Genomic DNA, 16,790 nt, shown 5'->3' with positions numbered 1-16,790 from the left:
TTGTCAGTAAAAGAGAACATGTACTCTAATAGACTGTGCAAACACATAATTATGAACTAATCCACTAACATACTATGAAATTCGTACCAAAGGCTCAGTTGTTGCTCATTTTTAAAATCAGTACAGTATTTTTTTTATTGTTGTTGCATAATTTATAGCCTTGAGAATAGAGCATACAATGCAATGAATCAGCAGGGTTTCATTATCTTACAATCAGTCTGCCAGGACCATTCTTTCTTCATAAAAACCTTTGATCTAAGTAATAACTTATTTTAATTTCTACTTTATAAATGAGATGTCCCTTCTCTGATATTCATAAGAACTAAGGTACTGTTAAGTATGAAAGATGAGAGGAATAGTAGAGGTGGATTGAAACATACCCCAGATCCAAGTATCCCTGAGAGTTTAGACTTGGAGTCAGATCCTCTTATCCTTGAGATGAAGCAAGCAGCCAGTAGGAAACTACTGAGTAACTGTAGCATGGAAGGGATGACATATACTCAGAGCAATCTTGGCTCCCCTCAAAGCTGCTTCTGGGACTTCAGGGGAAGTTGGGAAGGTAATACACACTGTCCCTTCCCTGTGGAAACAGGGCTGATTTAAAACACTTCAGTAAAAATAAAAGACCCACATGACACAGCATAGGGAACACTTTTCAGTTCTTAAACATATTTTCTTCTTAAAGATACTTGAGGACCCCAGTTTGGACACTACTGACGTAGGATAAATGTCAAGTTCTCTGCAGGAAGAATTTACACTGGCACACAATTTGGCTCAAAAGCCTGCCACCGCTATCTGCTGGTGGAATTACTCTTTTGCTCAGTTGGTACAATCTGTACTTTTCATGCTGAGTCCCCGATTCAATCCCCACTGAAGACAGAACTGTGCAAGGGGTGGGCCTAAGACCTCAAGTGGCATCTATCACCCATCCCCAGCCATGCCTTCTGGAGGAGAGAAGACCTCCACAGAAGGCCAGCTCAGGGCCACAGACTCAAGAAAGCAGACACTGCAGCAGAAGCAATTTCAGCAGTAGACACTGTCAGATGTGATCATCAGATTTTTGCTTTCTATAGTTTTTGCCTTACAGACTGGCTAATTGCTGTAGACCCCACCCATTTTTTCTACTTCAGTTTTATCCTGTTATACCTCTGCATCCAACTGGGAAGCAGGGAGTCCTCCCTCTAGTGACATTAAGCTCCTGTTTTGAGCCCTACTGGGATGAGAATTACTGGCCTTTGAATGTATAGAAAGGTCTTGGTCCAGAATTCAATCTTGCCCATCCCAGGCCTCAGAGAGGTGTTTTGTCCACATTTTGAGGATGAAGATGGAAATACTTCTCTGGAAATTTTGTTAAAATAGAAGACAATTACTTGATATATCTCAGAGATTTGGAATATGTGAAGTCACCACAGGAAGATGGATTACTGATAACACTATTATATCTTAGTGGGCAAACAACAGATAATGCATTCAGAAGTGCATGATAAATTAGTTTGTCATGTGCTTCTGCAGTTTCACATATCACATGACTCTGACCTCCACATAAATTGCATTCATCATGCACGTTGAACTGCTTCACTTGTGTTCAGCTCACTAATCCATCTCACTGGGACTACTTCTAATATCCCAAAACTGAATAGCTTCAAAACAGCACCCATTTATTTGGGGAGAGGCAGGGAACTTAATAAACATCGCAGTTTGCTAACACTATCCATTATTTAAAAAACCTTAATTTTGAAGAGCTTATTGCCTCCATGATTTATTGGAATTCTTACAAATTTGACCAGGAGATGGTCCTGGGGTCTTTGGCTGGACCCAAGACATGCACTACAGAATGTTACCACTTCCCATCTATGTTTCAAACAGCAAAGCTTGTTTTGGGCTTGCTGCCAAAACACCTCACTCTGCCATTCGCACTGCATATGCGTTGTGCCCACATCTCACTTCATCAGTCCACACATAAAGCAGAACTTACTGATGGGAAACAGACACTCTTCCTCCTCCTCTTCCTGCTTATGCTCCTCTCCCCCGTCCCCCAATCAAAATACCTTTTGGGACTACACTGAGAACCAGACCCAAGATCCTCAAAGATATAGGCACTTGGGCACCTAACTCCCATGGGAGTTCAATGCCTACCTGCCTTTGAAGATTGGGGCCTAGGAGATCATGAGTTCTAGAGCCACTTCTTCTAAGACTGGCGCTAGCATTTCTGTGCTATTCACTGTCCTAATTGATCAAGGTAGAGGCGCCAACTTCCTGAGTTCCCAGGGGGTGCTCGCCTCCAGCTCCACCCCCAACCCCACCACCACTCCATCCCTTCCTCCAAACCTGCACCCCACCTCTTCCCATTCCTGCTCCACCTCTTCCCTGCCTCTTCCTGCCCCATCTCCTCCTCTTTCCCCCACCCCCAGCGCCTCCTGCACGCTGCTGAACAGCTGTTCAGCAGCGTGCAGGAGGTGCTAGGATGGGTGGGAGGTGGGGGGAACTGATCGGTGGGGCCTGATTTTTTTTCTGTGGGTGCTTCAGCCCCGGAGCACCCATGGAGTCAGCGCCTATGAATCAAAGTTGCACAAGAACACAGACCTCCAGTATTTCAATTGGTGGGATATGCAGTATAGCAACCTTAACTCAAAGTTAACAAGATTTTTTGTGAGAGTATTTCCCAGCTTTTTAATAAGAAAGTATCAACACTGATCTCTCTTCATAGAGCATTCAGATGGAGGCTAACAGTATTGATATGTATTTTCCACTTATGGCCCCTGTGCAGCCCTCATGTCTCTCATGCTACTGCCCTATCCCCACCACAATCCTGTTTCCCCTTCTGGTCTCTTTCAGAGCAGTATTCCTCCTTCATGATTCCATTAAAACCCTACTCCTCCATACCCAGAATACCCCCATGCACCTCCTTCCACATAGCTCTGCTCTACCCTGACCTCTCCCACCAGCTCACTCCAGAGCTCATTCCTCCTCTACCCCTCTTCCTTGTCATGGCTCTGTCTTCCCTACCACCTTCAGGTTTTAAATATTGACCTGTTTCCACGTGTTTGTAATCAATATCAGTGTTTTCAGACCCTGATACAGGGACATTTTCATTTCCTTTCCCCTGCCTCCTGAGGGACAGCAGCCAGTGTGCAGAGTGACAGCCTGGTCCCTCAATATAATGAGCTGGTAGAGCTACCATCCCCAGCCTCCCAGTTGTATAAGCAAGTTGCTGGGAGGCAGTGCACTCAGTACTGTGTCAAGTATCAGGAGGTAGCCGTGTTAGTCTGTATCCACAAAAACAACAAGGAGTCCAGTGGCACCTTAAAGACTAACAGGTTTATTTGGGCATAAGCTTTCGTGGGTAAAAAACTTCACTTCTTCAGTGAGGTTTTTTAGCCACGAAAGCTTATGCCCAAATAAATCTGTTAGTCTTTAAGGTGCCACAGGACTCCTTGTTGTTTCAGTACTATGGTCTCCCAGCCAGCTGGACACCAGCTGCTCTTGGCTAGCTCAGCAGTTCCTGCTGTTCTCAGCCACACCCTGGCTCTAACTATCCCTCCCACCCCCTGCAGGCCAGGAAGGGCAGCGAAGGCTGAGGGGGGGCTGGCTCTTTCCCCACCTCCCCAGAACTCTAGTAGTGGTCAGTGAGGCCCAGCTCATGTGGATGAAGATCCCAATATCTCCACTTCAACCCCCTGATGTAGGCGGCTGAGGCCCAGTCTCCACCTGCTCCCCTGTGCCCTGACCCTATGAGCTGCTGCCCATCCCCCCAGCAAGCTTTCCTCTGTCCCAAGCCCAGGCCCCAGCAGTCCCAAGTCTTAGCACCTCCCTTACTATAGACATCTTTGGTTTTCAGGGGTTTGCCTGCTGTCCCTCCCCATCATCAGGGTGACTGCCACGAGCAACCACTTCCACCCCAATTCAGAGAAACAAGGGGTTCTTCAGGAGAAGGGGGACACAGCCCTGCCAGTAGACCGCCATCTCTGCTGTCTCCCACCTGGCCTGCCAGGGAGAACATCGACCCCTCCGGTAAGGTTTGCCTGTGACAAGGCATTTAGTCATTATATGAGCAACACAGAGGGCAGAGCTTCTCCTTGGCTGGTAGAGCTCTGACTGCCTGTGAGGCTGGGTCTAGCTGAGGAAATGAGGGGTTATGGCCTCAGGTGTTTTCTATACTATTACCCTCCCTCCCCAACCCAGGTCTGACCATGTCTAGCTCCATCACGGCAAGAACTGCGTAGCTACATCATGCTACGAACTGCCTTCACCGTGCATTGCTAAGATTTTACAGCAGGATAACACATTGCTTATCTCACTATTAAAAACACATATTTTGTCTGTCAGTGAAGACATAACCTGCACCTCTTCTCCTGGAGAGGCATGCTCTTGTCTGAGATTAGGAGAGTAGTGACCCCCCAAAAGACTATAAGATGGGAGGCACAGCCAGCAACCTCCTGAAGCCAGGCTCCCAAGAGACAGTGCTGGGGACAGCAGCACATTGAGATAGATCAGGGGCAGAGGCACGTGTGGGGCAGCAGTACAAGAAAAATGGTAGAGGCTGCACTGAGAGGTGAAGGACAGGGGCACATAGGAATATATGGGCCAGCAAGTGGGGGAGCAGCAGTATCCACTTAAGAGTTTGGAGATTTTAAGATCCGCACCTCCCCTGACCTGGACTTGGACTATCCAGAGCTCTCCATGGCGGGGAGGGAGCACCAGATGGGCTGAGAGTGGGGAGGGGGTTCCTCCACTAGCTGGGACCAGCTGGGAAGTGGCAGGATGAGAGTTCTGCCTGCTACACATACTTAGAGACCAGACTTTCCGGCATGTGTAACAGTTCTGATTGGTTGCCCTTCCCCAGCTAGCAGGAGAATGAGCGGGTCGGGGAGAAGCAGCCATTCAGATAAGAGTTTTGCTATAGACTAGAGATTTTCCCCACAGTCCCTATGATGGTCTGAAAGTGTACAGTCTATGGAGAAAATCCACAGAGAAGGTAGTTTTAGGAGTGGGTAGAGGTGCATGTGAAATGAGTGGATGTGAGGTGCAGGTATGGGTGTACAGAATGAATGGCTATATGTATTCAAAATGGGTTGTGTGCATGCAGAATGAGTGGGTGGGTAAGTGTAGAATGACCTAAGAGGGAAAGATTGGGAGTAGAGTGAAAGTAGTTTGGATGAATGAGAATTAAAAGGTCACTATTGAGTGCATTTCATAGGTGTAAGTCAGACAAATGAACAATGTTCAAGTGTTTGGAAATTCTTGCAACTTTGTTTAGTTAGTATCTATGGAGGAGATTTTGGCAGGTAGTTGCAGATTCTGCATGAAGTTGCAGACTTATAGCCCAGGACTCTGGACAGACTGGTTTTGAAGAAAAGGAGGTGACCTCTCAGTGTATGACTGCGCAAAGAGGTAATTTATAAGACTATGAATAGACTAACACCCTGTTAGACCCTTGGACAACAGGAAAGGTTAGTCTACATACTCTACTGCAGGAGGAGAGAAGGATAGTGTGGTGATGGCAAGGAGATGACAAGCTAAGTTTGGCTTCCTGTAACATGTAAGCAATTTACCTGTTGTGTCTTTTCTGTAACTTAATCTGAGTATGTCTTATCTAGTTTTGCCTTTATCAAGTATAAGTCTAGATATGTTAAGACAACCATTTACTCTCTTAAATCCTGTTTAATAAGCCTTCTTTTATTAAGAGAACTGCTGCATATGTGTAAATTTCATTCAGTCCTGTCTCTGAAGAGAAAAGCACTCAGGCAACCTTGCTGAGGGGGGCCTACAGGGTAAGAGTTCTGAAACCTAGACACCCCCCACTCATCTCAGTCTAAAGGGCATGTACGGCAGAGTCCACTCCCAGCAAAGCATTGCAGAAGGCCCAGAAAGGTAACACACAATGGGGAACTCTGCCTGTTTGGAAGCACAGTGAAGAAGAGGTAGTATATTGTGACAGACAGCCTTTCTGGAACACAGGAAACTTAAAGCAAGTTAAAAATAATAATAATAGGGATACAATTGAAAAGTGAGAATTTTGTTGGTCAGATTGTTGCTATCAGTGGTCTGCCTCTCAACTCCAAACTGGTAGTGGTGAACATTACATTTTGTATCAACTATGAATACTTTTATTTCAAAGTATTAAATAGGTATGGATTTCAACTGATGCAGAGCTTTATATTCTATATTATGCTATTCTAATAGCCTCCTGTAGCATTAATAGAGGCACAGGTTGGGAGTAAGAAAATTGGTGCTTATTTCTGGCTGTAACAAAAGCTTCCTGTTTGACTTTAGGCAAGACATTTAAATTGTTTCCTCATCTGTAAAATTAGGGTCATAATACCTACCTGCTTCACAGGGGGAGATAATATTAATAAATTCTGTTTGTAAAGTGTTTTCAGGTAGTTGGATGGAAAGCACCACAGATATTCAGATAAATGATTATTCAGTTTTGGTGCACTACTTAATGCTGTTCTGTTTTTATACTCAACTGATTAATCTTTAAGAAAAATACCACTGGTTGAGTTCTCTCAGAGGAGAATATGGCTATTCTACCAGACTAAAGATAGCTTACTGGGAAGAAGGGCAATAGTCAGGGAAATGTAGCAATCTTATTCAGCAGAGGTTTGGCATATGAGTGCAAGTAAAGCATCTGGGGTGGCTAGCCGTACTGTAGGTAGTTGCACCTCAAACCTCCATGCAGGGTCAGTATTTGGTAGCAAAACAGTTTCTGCCATTCCACCAGGACAGAAGATCAGCCTTTTGCACTACCACATCAGCCATATCACAGGAAAGGGAAGGGGAAGGAGTGTTTGAAGCAGAAGTTGCTGGAGGAGGGTTTTGGACAGCCTGTTGAGTTGGATGTTGTATGAGTGTTGATGCTGCTGGTCCCAATGCTATCAAGGCATTTCTTGTGAATGACATGGAATCTAGAAAGTAGTGATTAACATGAATATCACTGTGACTGGCAAGCTATGTAGTTTTTCCTTGTCCTAATGTATTGCAGGGGGAATATCTATTATAGGTATATCAAATAGGTTTAGTCAGGTACATTTAATTCACATGAAATAAGACAAAACTGCTTATTGGAGCAATAAGGTATATAGATCACAGAAATCAGATTTCACACAGGAAAATGTTTTGGCCCGGAAGGGTACATATTGAGCCAAAGAATGTTATTTCAGATTGTGGGGAAGACAAATCTGCTTTTGTCTAATGTTAATCTTATGTTAGTAGTGTGTCATTACACATTGAAATCAGGAAACTTGATGTAGGAGATCTTAGGGGGTGAGGGAGAGATAATGTATTTAGGAGCACATTTCTTCTAATTCCAGGACTTCCATGGGAGTTTAAAGCACAGATTGTGAAGACTAATGATGCATATAAATCACCTCATTACATCTTCTGAAGACATCACATTGCTTACATTAGAGTGCCTCTGCTCAGTCCTTGCTCCAAAGTTCACCCAGGTCTGTAGTTCTGTCTTGCCAGAAGCTAATTCTGGTTTTGAGAAAGGGTAGGAGGATTATCTGTCGGCAATACAGAAATATTACAGTGTTCCACATGAAATAGACCAAAAAGCTTCTTCCTCTGTTGTATGTCTCTCCCACATCACAGGGAATTCAGATATGTCTAAACGTGCATATTTGAATAATAATGCTTCTGAGTGGTAGGCACTTTATATCAGAGAATATATTGTAAGAGCAGTCCTGTGTTGGCAGGTGATGAATCAGATGGCATAAAGTTCTTTTCCATCTCTAATTCCTCAGATACCAAGTCAGACACTCTACCACCTTCTGTCGAACTTCTGCCTCCCAGCTAGGTTTTATGGAGCAGTGATCCTATGATTCATAAGCAAGGGCCACATACAGACATCAGGGGTTGTTTAAATCTACTATTTTGAGAGCACTGCGTACAAGAATGCCATGCTCCTTCATTTTGGTATGAGCAGATGAAGTAAGGAAGTAAGTTAGAGCTTGTTGCTTATAGACTAGCAACCAGTGTTTCCAGTAATGTTTTTTGGAGTAGCCTACGTAGAAGATTGTTACAGCTGGAGTGTGTGGGATCATTCAAATAGCTAAACGATTTTCTGGTATCACTTATATATTGTGCACAAGGGATGATAAATATGGGTAATTAAGAAGCAAGATGAAAGATGACAGTGTGAAGGAAAAGATGGCAAGAAGTTAGAAATGGAGGATGATATAAGATACAAAAGCTCAGTAAAGAATGAGTGCAGGCACTCACAAATGGAAGTTATAGAAATCTAAGAATGTAAATTATATACTGAAGTAGTACTATTTCTCTCTTTTTTTTATTTCCCTCAAATTAGTTTCAGTGTCTCTGAAGTCCATACGGTTAATATTAAAAAAAATTCAATCTTCGAACGCCACAAAAATCTTCTAATATAAATGTTTCTCCTCAGGGATGCAGAGGGGATCAAAAGCAAGGGAAGCAGTGTGGAGAGCAGAGTTCCAACTGTGGAAATTCCAGCCTTCTCCCATGGGTGCTGCACAGCTTTGCTATGTAGGCTCTCTCTATGTACCACTGTGCAGGAGCTTGGGAAGTTGGTGATGGGTCATGACAGGTGTATGTGACTGCATGGATCCAACGGCCCAAATCCACTATGGAGTGGGAGAGCAGAGACTGCTAAGTGGTGTTTATGAGCCAGTGGCTGAAGATTCTATCTTCCTTTAGCTCCTGCAGAGAACCCTCATGCAAAGCCCAAATGCTGCAAAGATCAGTTCAATTTTGCCTGTGCTGTGCCCCACCTCCACTCTCTTCTTTTCTTCCACTTTTCTGGGCTATAATGGGCACTACTATAAACTCAGAGTCTACCACATAAGCTCACTGTAATATCCTCATTCATTTTGAATAAGAGATTCAAATTATACTGCAATCACTGCAGGGTGCCAAATATGTTTAAAGGCCCCCAATGAACTTTTGCTGACCACATGTGGAATAGTGACTATGACAGATGGCCTGAGGACCTACCCATAATTCATATTTAAAGTAATATTTGCTTAGGTGATTAACAAGGTGCCTGACTGAGACTATACAGCCAGAGTAGTCTGAAAGGTGGCATTGAGGTAATACATTAAGCTTTTAGAAGATAGTATTAGTCATTGGTAAAAGGATCTTCATTGGTTCATTTCCTATAGAAGTCTGGAATTTGGATTCACTTTGAGTAGATACAAGAAAACTAGTTTTGAAAGTAGGGGTAGCAGCCCTGGATCAGGGACTACTTGATAAGAGAAATCTCTAGGCATGGCAAGGGGTTGTTGGTCTCCAGACAGCAAGCAATGCTGACAGCCAGGCTGCCCACAGCCGTTAGAGAGTATAGCTTTCAAGGGATGCAAACTATTCACGTTGTTTGTCTAAATTAGCTAGCAATGTCTTATCTAATTTAGCTTTTGAAAAAGTATAATTCCAGATATGTTAAGCAAACAGTTTGTTTTAATTTAATTTGATCTGTCTTTAAAATAAGTCCTGTTTTAGTATGGTTACTGTTGTATGGAGTATTTCCAATAGATGTCCCCCAAGAGAGGAGAACCCCATCATATCTGAGGTACTAAAGGGTAAAACATTTCTGGAACATACATGCCTCGCCTGTCCTCCCCCCGGACACCCACCACTCACTTAGCCTCTATTAAGTGAGAAAGGTCAAAGGTGTCCTCTCTCAGGAAACAGTGTTGCTATTGGGCTGTGGTGGGTGAACATCCCAGGTGGTGAAGAAGGCTCAAACAAGAGACAAGCATTGAAGGTGATGTTTATCACACTGAGGCTTTGGAATGATCAGCTGTAATGGTAGCTCTGGTACAGTGCATTTAGTTTTATTTTAAAATTTGCTCGGCTGTAGTCTACATTTAATGATGATCCCATGAGGACAATATACATACAGTCCTGCTGGAGCATATTTCTACAGAGTACAAATCACAGGAAGTATAAGACAGCCTAAAAACATCAGAAAACCCTGAGCTCTAGAAATTTCAATTCATTCACAAGAATTCTTAAGGTAAGATACTATTTAGTTTCTTTAAAAGAAAGTCACCCAAGTTGTTTTCTATTTCATTGTAACAAGCCTTATGTCAGTAGTTTGTGGCTGCAACTTCAGAATTCTGCCTCTTAGTACTAGCTCTAGGCATTATGGAGTTATGTACACTATTCCTTTAAATATGTAACAGCATATGTATGTTTTATAAAATATGAACATTTCCCATATCTCAGTAGACCTAAAGGGGACTGAAGTAGTAAGGATGGAAAGGAATATTCTTTCCCCAGCAGACAGTATAGTTTCCAACTGAACTGGTGTAACAATACTCTAGGCACTAAGTACAGGTAGATGCTGTGAGTGCAGGGGACTGGACTAGATGACTTGAGGTCTCTTCCAGTCCTACAATTCTAAGATTCTGGCAAGCTCTGCTCTATCCTGACAGGTCCTGGTCTAGGAGCAGGACAATTGCAAGATTTCACCCTAAGCCAGGTAAGGGCAAGAGGCCTAACACCTGAGGGGGTGCACTCAGAGACCAGAAAGGGCACAAAGGTCCTGTTACCTCATAACTGTGAAAATAAACAAACTTACATTCACTCTGGGAAGTTATTTAGTTGTATGTGACACTTTGTCTAGGACCTGGCACAAGATGCACCAAGGTTAGGATCCGGAAATTATTCTGACATTGATACCCACATCAACATGTGAAAATATTCAGGTGCCAGGTCATCTTGTGTGTGTATGTAGCCTTCCCTCAAGGTGAGGCTCAAGCTTCCTCATTGATGCTTGCTACTTGAAGTGACTTCTCCACTCTCCTCACATGGACTGGGTCTCAAGTTCTTTTCTTGACTCCTGGTGCCCCCACCTAAGGGGAGCAACCACTGTCTGACACAACAGGTACCATCCCTTGGGAAAATGAGTAATGCTACTAACAGGCAAGGAGTTTAAAACCCAATATACAAGAAACAAAGTACATCAGCACAAACCCCAGCAAAGGAATGATACACCCCCATCTCTCAACACTCAACCTCTTGCCAACTCCAGCTTACCCCTGAGCACCTTCTCAGGCAGATGGTATACATAGAATGAGTCCAGAGACAAGTTTGGCAATACTGTGAACATTGGCCAGCTTAAACAAAATGGGACCCCTTACTGTGTCTTCACCCCTACGCAATTCAGGGTTCTCTACTGGCTCCTACTAGGCTCACTGATCTGGAGTCCTGTGGAGCTCTCAGCAGCCAGTCCTGGGTCAGGTCCCTGCAGGGCTTGGACTGCCTGAGCCATGAAACTTTCCCATAGCAGTTCAAAGACTCCATTTGTGAGGAGTGGGAGTTAATCAGAGAACCCCTGAGCTGCTCTGCTTCATTCTCTCTTGGAGCGCCCATCCCAAGCTCAAAATGGAAACTAACACTAGTCTTTGTCTTTAGGCTGTCCCCTCCCATAGAGGGGCTAAGTAGCCCTGACTTCTCATCGACTCAGCAAACTATTTGTCCAGATCATCCCATGCAGAAGCCTCCCTACTGGATTCAGCAGGCGTTTCTAGTCCATTGTGTTCCCAGAATGGTTAGTCAGAGTGCTTTTGTAGCCATTACAGCTATAGTCCCCATTGGTAAAAACCATTAGGGGCTCATTCTGACACTGTAAAAGCTAGAAAACTTCAAGTGGGTGGTTATGTGTGGGAAAAGTTACAAGCCACTATAGCTCCGGATGAGACATAGCAATCCATAGGCCAAAAGAGGCAACCAGATCATCTAGTCTGGCCTCTTCAACTATGTCAGACAAAAAAGAAAGACCAAGGACGATGTGGGTCTGCTGCTCAATGGAGGGAGTGAGCTGGTAGTGGAAGATGATAAGAAGGCAGAGCTGCTTAATGCCTACTTTATTTCTCATAAAAAATAAAATGTGACTGGATGGCTGGCGAAGTTACCATAGACAATAAAGGAATAAGTATGCAGATAGGGAAAAATAAAGAACACGTCAGAGATCTTATGACCAATTTGAATAAATTCAAATTAGCGGGGCCTGATGCTATTCACCTGAGGGTGCTGAAGGAATTAACTGAAGAAATCTTGGTGCCACTGGCAATATTTGCAAACTCATGGATGACAGGAGGGGTCCTGGAAAACTGGAGAAGGGCTAATGTAGTGCCCATATTTAAAAAGAGGGGAAAGAGGAGTTGGGAAACTATAGATCAGTGAGCCTGACTTAGATACCTGTCTAGCTACTAGAGCAATGTATAAAATATTCAATTTGTGAACACCTAGAGGATGAAGGGTGAATCATAGCAGCCAGCATGGATTTACCACAAACAAATTATGCCAAATCAGCTTGATTTCCTTCTTTGATAGGGTAACTGGTTTGGTGGGTAGGGGAAATGCAATGGACATAGTACACCTGGACTTCAGCAGGGCCTTTGACACAGTCCCACATGACATTCTGATAAGTAAGTTCAAGAAATGCAGGTTCGGCAGAACTACCATTAAGTAGATAGATAATTGGTTAAACAGCTGCAAAGAGTAATTATTAATGGAATTATGTTGGATTGGAGGGCGGTCTCAAGTGGGGTTCCACTGGGATCTGTTCTGGGTCCGGTGTTGTTTAACATCTTTATTAATGAACTGGATGTAAGTATAGAGAGCATACTGATAACGTTTGCAGGTGACACGAAAGCTAAGGGGGATAGCCAATAGTTTGGAGGGTAGAACTAAAATTCAGAGAGTCTTGATAAATTGGAGAACTGGACTATAGACAACAAAATGAAAGTCAACAAAGACAAATGTAAGGTGCTACACTTAGGGGGGAAAAACAAATGCACAAATATAGAATGGGGAAAAACTGGCTTAGCAGCAGCACTGCTGAAAAGGATATGGGAGTTGTGGTGTGTTAGTATATAGGCCTGTTTGTTAGCCTGAGATAGAAGTTTGGGTTTGACTTTTGATTCTCTTATATCCTTACTAATATGTGTGAACAAAGACACTGTGTGTTGCATTTCCCACAACCAGATGGGGCTTTTAATACAATGAGAAAACATAAGGAATAGATCTAAAGTGTTGCTGGGTGTAGTGGTAATGTAACATATGAGCATACACTTGAAGGATAGCCCAGCCTCAACTCCTCTCTAGAGATAAGGTCAAGCAACCAATCTGGAGGGGTGAGGGGAATGGGGGCAGGGACAGTATAAGAAACACTAAAAGACAGAAAATCCTGGCCTTGGCTAGTATACAACCTCACTCCTTACCTCTCCCATGGGGTACAAAAGCAGTGGTACTGAAGCTCCCAGACCCAAGACCCTCCAAAATGGAATATGACCATAAGTTAAAAAAGAACCAAGGGCATGGACTACAGGTATAATTATGCCTGCTAAGGAAGGGGAACAAGGACACTGGGAAAAAAGGCTCTACCATTATGCAGAGCTAAGGATATGCTTGCTTGAATTAATCCCAACAAACATTGCATTGCGTGCACTTCAGACTTCTGGTCTTCTGCTTTCTGCCTGCGCGACAAGAACCAGGGGAGGGGTGAAGGGAAAGCCCTTACCATGGTGGATCACAACCTCAACATGAGTCAGCAATGCAAAGCTGTTGCAAAAAAAGCAAATGCAATTTTGGGTTGCATTAACAGAGGCATAGCATGCAAGTCACACAAGGTGATAGTACTGCTCTACTCGGTGCTGGGTAGGTCTCAGCTGGAGTATTGTGCCAATTTTGGTCACTAATGTATAGAAAGAATGTGGAGAAACTGGAGAAGATCCAGAGGTGAGGGACAAATATGATCAAAGGGATGGATATCAAACCATATGAACAAAGGCTGAATGAACTGGGTATGATTAGTTTGGAAAAGAGGAAATTAAGGGAAGACATGATAATAGTCTTCAAATACTTGAAAGGCTGCCTGTGGTAGGGTGGTCTATGCCCAGAGGCCCTCCTGCTGAAGGGCACAGGATCCTGCATACCCATCCCAGGAAAAGAGCAGTGGATCTAAGTCCTCCAAGTGGCCCAGAGAGACTGTGCAGGAGGCAGCCAATCAGCAAGACTGCAAGGAGCAGCCAATCAGCGCCCATATATAAAGGAGCTGCAGCACCACAGACAGGCAGATCTTTGTTGGAGCCACAGGAGTGCAGGTGGTATTCCTAGCTGGCCAAAGGAAACTGCAGCACCATGGACAGCTCAGTACTGGCAGGGGCTTGGGGAGAGAGGAAGAGCTCCTGGCTGGCTGCTGGGCTTGAACATGGCAGAACCCTGAGGTAAGGGTGAAGCATGAATGAAGGCTGGAGCTGTGGGGAAGTGGCTCAGAGAATTGAAAGCAGTTTAGTTAAAGAGACATGGTGGCATGTGGCTGCTATTCTTAGGGTCCTTGGGCTGGGACCTGGAGTAGTGGGTGGGCCTGGATATCCCCTCCACCCCATAGACCTCTAGGGAAATAGCCTACAATTGGACAGCAATAACCTCCCAGAAGGGCCCACGGAGGACAAAGCTATTGCCTCCAGGGATTCCTGGGTGTATGGCCTGATACTAGGGCTGGGACTGTTTAAAGACTGCAGGCACACGTGACCAGAAGGGTATGCTTGTAAGAGGTGGGTGCCATGCTATTACACTACCATAAAAAGATAGAGAAGAGTTCTCTTGCGACAGAGGACAGGACAAGAGGCAATGGGTTCAAATTACAGCATAGTAGATTTAGATTAAATCTCAGGAAAAACTTCCTAACTGTAAGAACAGTAGGACAATGGAAGAGACTGCCTTGGGAGGTTGTGGAAGCTCCTTCACTGGAGGTTTCCAAAAGGAGGCTGGATAGCCATCTGTCTTGGATGGTTTAGCCACAACAAATCCTGAATCTTGGCAGAGGGTTAGACTAAACTCTTGTGGTCCCTTCTAAGTAGAGTGACCATATGTCCTGTTTTGGTTGGGACAGTCCCTTTTTTTAGGCCCTGTCCTGGCTGTACTGACTTTTTTGACAAAACTGATCATTGGCAAGAGCAAACTGGACAAATGCCCAGTTTTGCCAAAAAAGTGGGGTGTGACTGCTAGCAGGGCATGGAGGAATATGCGGGGTGGGGTGGGAGTGGCAGTGGCAATGCCAGTTCTGCGCTGGAGCGGGGGCTGCATGCAGTGAGGAGAGGGGGACCTTGGGTGGCCCTGTGTATGGGCAGGTGGTGGGGGACCTTGGAGGAACAGCCCTGTGCACTGGGGGGGGGGGGGAAAGGGGGCATGGAGGGGAAGTGGGATCCTGGCCAGGCAGCAGGGGACTGGGAGGACCAGCCCCACATGCAGACAGGTAGCGTGGGGCTCAAACCAGCCCCACTCATGGGGGGTGAAGGGGACTGTGGGGGGGACCTCCATGTGCAGCTCTGGGCACCAGTGGGGAGGGTGGCCCCATGTGGGCAGGAGGCAAGGAGGACTTGGGTGGCCTTGTGCATGGGGGGGGGGGCGGAGGATCTGGCCCTGAGGGGAGGGGGACCTCGGCCTGGCCCTGCATGGGTGGGAGACAGAGGGCTTGGGCCAGCCCTGGGGGTATCCTGTTTTCCCTTTGGGAAAATATGGTCACCCTACTTCTAACCCTATGATTCTATGTCGCAGGCAACCAATGCCACCCAGCACCTGCACACTAACCCTAACAACTAAAGTTAGGCCAAAGTATTAATAGTCTACTCTCCTGTGACTGTACGTGCCTGTGACTCAGGGCCCAGCAATCCCTAGGGCATAATGGGGGGGGTTAATCCCAAAGAATCAGCAGCTGAATCAACTGGTTTTTATAGCACAACATTGTATACAAATGTTGAGTAAAATCTTATGAAAGCTTGTAGTATTCTGAACTTTGTCATGAGATACATACAGGCTATGGTTATGAATGTATGTATATAGAGAACTGTGCTCAAAAGCTTCAGTTCCACCTCACAGCAGGTCTGCGAGTGAACAGAAAGGGAGAGGCACCTCCTAAGCCAGCTGTTTTCACAAAACTGGACACATCTAACAATCCATTGCACAACCCCAGGAAAAGACGAAGATGGGCCATTAAAGTTCATGGCAAGATATTGAGGCTATGGGGATTTCCACATCTGGAATATCTATAGTGACAGAAGAGGGGGAAGCTCACCTTTTCAAATGGAAGGGATTTGAAGTGAAAGACATCTAAAAACTTAGGGACAGTATCTAAGCAGAAAGCTGTCCATAAATGCTGGATCCTCTGTAGTTAGGGGTTATGCAATGAAGCTGTTCAGAGGCAATAGGTAACTTGCATTAGAAAATGGATTTTTATCTAATATGCAGGTATAAAACCTGAGTTTGTATATGTTTGTTTTCTATAAAACTTGTATACATTTGCTCTCATTTTATCTTTGAATCTGTACTTTTTCTATTAGCTAAAGCTTATTTATTTTTACCCCAAACAGGTTGCGATTGTGCAAGTTGTGGGGAGACTCAAGGGTCTCAGAGCTCAGGCTCCTGTTCGAGTGGCAATGTCTACACTGCTAATTTTAGCCCCATTGTATGAGCCCAAGTCAGTTGACCTGGGCTCTGATACTTGCTGTCACAGGTTTTTTGGGGGATGCAGTATAGACCTGCACATGGGAGCACCAAAGGGCATCACAACCAAATATGTCCTTCAAGAGATGCTTAACCTTCAAGTTAACACCATTCAGCTGGACCAGGTAGATTATATTGTTGGAATGGCAGAAACTGATCCTCTGATATCAAGTGAGACCCAAATTATTTCTTTATCCATCCACTCTCCACATTAATTGATTATTGTGGATTTGAAATCTTTAATTCCTAGAGGATGGAAGCAGATATTGTTTTCCTTTCCCCTTCCCTGCCCCCCCCCC

The 16,790-nt window shown here is 44.7% G+C and overlaps 1 protein-coding gene and 1 long non-coding RNA gene across 2 annotated transcripts in view; one reads left to right on the top strand and one right to left on the bottom strand.

Annotated features, from left to right (window-relative positions):
* The window catches only part of GABBR2 (gamma-aminobutyric acid type B receptor subunit 2), a 940,989-nt gene that overhangs the window by 859,797 nt on the left and 64,402 nt on the right, over positions 1 to 16,790 (bottom strand). The window lies entirely within an intron of this gene.
* LOC123362682 lies at positions 3,953 to 8,520 on the top strand. Its single transcript, XR_006576514.1, has 3 exons — positions 3,953 to 4,011; positions 7,314 to 7,448; positions 8,405 to 8,520. It is a non-coding gene; the product is annotated as an uncharacterized LOC123362682 (long non-coding RNA).

Source organism: Mauremys mutica, chromosome 2 (genome assembly GCF_020497125.1).
Source record: "Mauremys mutica isolate MM-2020 ecotype Southern chromosome 2, ASM2049712v1, whole genome shotgun sequence".
NCBI lineage: Eukaryota > Metazoa > Chordata > Testudines > Geoemydidae > Mauremys > Mauremys mutica.
Note: the sequence above shows the minus strand (reverse complement) of the source record. Positions and strands in the feature narration are given on the sequence as shown.